This window comes from Octopus bimaculoides, chromosome 1 (assembly GCF_001194135.2).
Source record: "Octopus bimaculoides isolate UCB-OBI-ISO-001 chromosome 1, ASM119413v2, whole genome shotgun sequence".
NCBI classification, from domain to species: Eukaryota; Metazoa; Mollusca; class Cephalopoda; order Octopoda; family Octopodidae; genus Octopus; species Octopus bimaculoides.
The window spans coordinates 183979466-183985311 of record NC_068981.1 but is presented as its reverse complement, the minus strand read 5'-3'; positions in this window follow the sequence as shown (position 1 = coordinate 183985311).

Below are 5846 nucleotides of genomic sequence, written 5' to 3'. Positions count from 1 at the left end.
AATAATAGATTTATAAGCCTTAAAATTCACCCCATAATTGCCCACGGGCATATGGCGTAGAGGTTAAGAGCGCGGGCTACTAACCCCAAGGTTCCGAGTTCGATTCGCGGCAGCGACCTGATTAATAATAATAATAGTAACATCGATAGGAATGAGAACCCAGGTTCGAAATTTCCCCAAGACACCTGACGAAGGCTGGAGGGTATATCAGCCGAAACGTTGTGTTAACAACAAACAAGATGAGGACGAATATCCGTCAAATGTAAATAATTCCTCATCTCTTAAATATAGAACTGTACTAGTCTTATGTTGTGGAGTACATTCTTTGCCTGGGAAGGTTTTGGCATTTATGAGCAGCCATCTTTCCCTTTTTCTGGTGAGGTTGTAGTCAATTTGGCTAGTGTGTCTGCCAGAACGGTAGGTGACTGGCAGGTTTCCTGAAGTTAGTATTGCATACTATAAGGTTGTTTTCATCGCAGAACTCCAGCAGCCTGGTTCCCTCCTCATTGCGGGAACCAAAGCCATATCCTCCATGTACACCTTGGAAGCCCCCTGTATGTTGTCCAAAATGTCCATTGAAGTCACCATTTCTCTTTATTATAGGCACGAAGGCCTCATTTACAAAGAAGGGGGACATTACAAGGACAGACAACACAAAACGTGGGGTGCATAGATCGAATTATGAGATGAAATGAGTAAATTACAATATGATGATGGAATGGCTTATGAGTTCCCCCAAAGCTCACAGTTTTCTTATACAGTTCTTATTCATTTTACTTTTTCTTTTTATGATTCTTTCGTTGTTATGTATGGTTTCAGCTCCTCCACCGTTACGACGCTTGGCAAAGTGTTGTAGCCCACATACGCTTTTTTTCCACCTGCTCCTCAGTCTCTTCCTGCTTTTCTTCTACCTCTTTCTGTTCTGTCAGCACCATTTCCTCCTCACAAACCTCTGTTTCTTTTACTTCGTCTTCTTCTACGGTTATTGAAGTCACCAGCCACAAAGTGAAGGCCCTTGTCATTCGTCAATGAGGTCGTCTGCAAGAGGGTGTCATAAAATTGGTCTTTCTGTTCATCGGGTAGCCCCGGCTGAGGAGCATAGTCCGAGATAATGGTTGTTAACCCATGATGAACTAATCTAATCTTAAGTATTCTATCGCATACTCTGACTACCCCGATTGCCTTATCCACCCATTTCTCCGCAAGAAGTATACCCACGCCCGTGACCCCGTCAGTGTTCCCTGCCCAGAAAATCTTGAGAAAGAGTAGGTAATGGTCAAAGCTGACAAAAGAGAATGTGAAGGTGGCATTGTCACTTCATGATTTCGGCCAACTGTATCCTCCGATAATTTGATTTCACGTTCCTCCACATCCCTTCCACGGTGTTTGTGTGGACCGAGGCATTGGGATCCCCAAAGGTGACACTGTGGTTGACAGTGGAATGGTTCGATAGGCTGTTATATGCTCTCCAGGAATATGTGGTAATCTTAGTTCCTGGCAAAACATGGTGGGTAATAATAGGCAACAATGTTGCTGCACTTCTGTTTTCCACAGGAACTAAGACACATCTCAGACTTTCCCGTTCTACCATTCCAAAAACCCAATGCCCTTCTCGATAACATCCACGATGATATTTCCTGTGCATGAACTTGGATTCGTCGATCTCGACCACAGCATCTTCGTTGTCCTATACTCTGACACGTGCCCTACTGACTTTCCCCTATTTCGAGACCCCCATGGTCCAATCTTGACACCCCACTAGGAATCTTATCAACTGGATTAATGCTGTGTAGATCCATCAAATGCTGATTTTGTTTTTGTTCCTTTTGAGTGTTCTTTCTTGGCTCTTTCACCTCCTCTGTTCTTCAATTTGATGGTGGTAGGTGCACTTGGGTTTTCTTTCCTGGCAGGTCTCTCGCTGTTTCCTTGTATGTGTACCAAGTGGGGGGGAACATCTTTTACGTATATCCATTCCTCCATACTTGTCATCTTTGCTATGTTCATTATGATGGATGGCATCAAGATGTGGGATATTATGAGAGCGTAGGAGCATATAAACTATTGTTTGTTTTGCTCTCTTTGTGCTAAAGTCCTTGAGTGGCTATTGCTCTTCAGCACAGCTGTGATGATATTGTTATTTCCTTCAGTATGATGCCAGGCTCTCAAAAACAATGTGAGTTCCATGCATGCAGGTTTGAAGACTGCCTAACAAAGATAGTTCTCACCAAAGCCATCTTCAGATGGGGCTGAAGATAGGATTTTCCAAGATATCATGTAATTGATATTGTTGCTAAATGTTTTAGATGGACCTGTGCCCTTCTATTTTCTAAGGTCATTAAAGGAAGATCTATGATTATTTATTCTTGATTTTATAGAATTTTTCGTATAACCAATGTATACATATTTATAGGAATTATGAGTAATAATGGTTGCTTGGTATACTACTTGTTTCATTTTACAATTTCCATCTACTTCACAAGTATTTGGTCCCCACGGTGCAGAACATTGGCAAATATTTCCTTATCTGCTTCCCCTCGGGCTAAATAAACCTGTCTCCTAGCTTCCCTTCTGGCAGTCTGATACAATTCCCTGCTATCACCGTTCTTCCAGTCCTTCTAAGCCTGTTTCTTTTGTCTAATAGCCCTGTCAACAATATAGTCGAGTATTTGGGTCTCTGAAATTACAATTTAAATTATTAGGTGGTACTATGTTATGTCATTAGGTTTGCATATAGTTTTATTGACACTGTCAGCATCATCTTAGTCTTCAACTAATCACCATTAACACAGTTGTAGTGTTGCAAGAATCCATGTTGGGTGTCAGTCAGCAAATTATTTTCCTTGGGAAAGGCAATCAGTTTCTTGCATACTATTCGTTTCGTGACTTTGCTGATGTGAGAGGTCAGTGATGGGCCTATAATTTTTAGCATCTGCTCTGCTTCTTTCTTTATGGATAGGACATATTCGCTCTTCCTTCAGTCTGTCTTGGAGTTTACCACTTTCAAGAAGGCTGTGAAGGAGAAGCTGCAGTGGTTTTGCAAGGGCTTGTTTGCATGATTTGAGAAGGACCACTGGAAATCCTTCAGAGCCAGCAGCTGAGTTGGTGTCAATGTCATATGTGACCAGTGTTATCAGGTCATCCCATAAGTTCTGTCCGAATTTTTAATAAAGAAAACAAGTGATCAAATGTTATATTTAATTGAAATTTAATCATCAATGTACTTTCCCTGATTATGTATGACTTCCTTCCATCTATTTACAAACTTTTTAATCCCATCATTGTAAAACTCTTTTGGTTTCAAAGCAAAGAACTCTGAAATGTCAGTTTCGACCTCCTCCTGGCTTGCAAAAGTTATGTCCCCCAAATGATTCTGTAAACTATGAAACAAATGGTAGTCTGAAGGAGCAAGGTCGGGAGAATAAGGTGGATGAGGAATTTTTTCCCAATCAAACTCTTTGAGCTTCTGTGATGTGATCTTTGCAGTGTGGGGTCGCGCATTGTCCTGATGAAACATCACTCCTTTTCGATTCACTAAAGTGGATCTTTTTTTCTTCAAAGCTTGGTTCAAATGCTCTAATTGCTGACAGTAGACTTGAGCATTGATTGTTGCATTAGGTGGTAATTCCTCCACCTAGTCCACTACTGGAAAATTTTGAAAAAGAATTATTTGAACTAATAGCTAATGTAAAATCGAACACCCACTATCATACATTAATTCCAGAAATTAAAGAAGTGAACCAAGGATTATCCTAAAGGACCACAAGAACTTCCATGATAATCCTACTGTAAGACTAATTTGCCTAAGTCCGATATTGGTTGACTTAGCAAATCTATTCCGCACAATATTCTACCTCTTATAATTCCCAACCTAACTCTAAAATTATGGATTGATAGAGATGAGGTAATACATTGGTTTAAATCCATTGATAACATAAGTAATTCTATTATCCAATTTGATATTAATAGTTATTCCGGTATATCCCCTATTCTTCTCAACAAGTCTCTTATTTTTGCTAAAAACCTCTCTTATAACTAGGGATGAAATTGACATTCTTTTAGCTAGGACTATCATAGAATTTGAGGGTAAACTTGCACTAGGGCTGATAACCCCAAAAACTTTGATATAGCTATGGGCTCAAGTGACTCGGTAGAAATCACTAATCTAGTTGGTGCAGTACCTTTTAGGGTGCTGAAATAGAGAAATCCCTGAATTACAGGGAGGTTTATATAGAGATGATACTCTATTTATCAGTCATAGAAAGAATCAGAAAATTTTTAAAAACCTTTAATTTAGGTATCACGTATGAGTATGGCACAAAAGTAGTAAATTATATAGATACTACTTCAGACATTAACCCTAGATTATACCACCCCTATAGGAGACCAGGTGAGGTTACAAGATATGTGAACAAATTATCAAATCACCCCCACCCTTAATGTGTTAAGATCGGTAGTTAAAAGTATCTCTAGGAGAATTACAAAATTATCATGAAATAATGATATTTTTAATACTCATGCCTACCACTATAATGTTGCTCTGTCTAAGGCGGGATATAACCAGGAAATGACTTTTCTTAGTTAGCACCTTTTAATAGTGGAAATAATGATAGTTTGAGTAATAGGACTATTAACTTATCTGGTTGTGAAAAAATACCAAACAAAGCATCCTACAAACCTAACAATTTAAATAATAATAGAATATGCTTCGACAGGAGACGGGATACTAAAATGGGTATGAAACTTAGGTTAGATAATAAAGGTAGTGATGTGAAATATAAACATAACTATTAATCAAGGTACGATTCAAGAGAGACGGGATAGGACAAGTATATCCTGCCCTGACTTACACCATAAACTGCATCTAATCTAAACTGACTCTCTCCCTAATTAGTTAGGCTATGACCCTCTCTGTGACTTTCATCACCTGATCCAACAACTTGATATCTCTGTAATTATTTGTATCTAAAGCGTCACCTTGTAGCAGTTGACTATGGTGCTGCTACACCAGTCATTGGGCATGACTCTGTCGTGTATCACCTTGTTAACTATACGGATGACTAGGCTATAGCCGACACTGCCAGATATTTTGAGCATCTCTGCAGTGATTCCTGATGGGCTGGGGGCTTTCCCTGTCTTCATACCCTTAATTGCTTTATCTACCATGGTACTGTCAACTCGGATAGCCGGTCCCTCTGTTGGTTTGACATTCGGCAGACTCTCTTTCTCCCATTCATTCTCTTTATTGAGCAACCTTTTGTTGTGGCGTCTCCAAACTCCTCTTTGCAGCCACATTTAGTGCAAGTGAACCATCATCCATGCAGACACATTTCTCTCTCACAACATCGCGATTCTCTCACACACTCTTGCGACACAAAATACCTCAAGTCTTTGGTCCTCACGGTGCAGAACATTGGCAATTTTTTTCTTATCTGCTTCCCCTCTGGCTAAATAAACCTATCTCCTAGATTCCCTTCTGGCAGTCTGATACAATTCCCTGCTACCACCGTTCATCCAGGCCTGTTTCTTTTGTCTAATAGCCCTGTCAACAACATTGTTCCACCACCACGTTATTTTGGGTCGAGAGGGGACTTTGCACCATCCACAGATCTGGTCAGTGGCCCTCAGCAGGTTGTCCCGTAGAACCCTCCAGTTGTCTTCTACATCGTGTTAAGCTATATCCCCGTCTATTTCGCCAAAGGCTTCGAGTAATATGTCTCTAAATCTCTGTCCATTCGCAGGATCTTTAAGCTTCCAGACCCTTCTCCTCCATGCTGGTCGTCTTCTGGGCAACCACTTATCTCTGATCATGAAGTCACTAACTACTAATCTTATGTTGTGGGGTACAT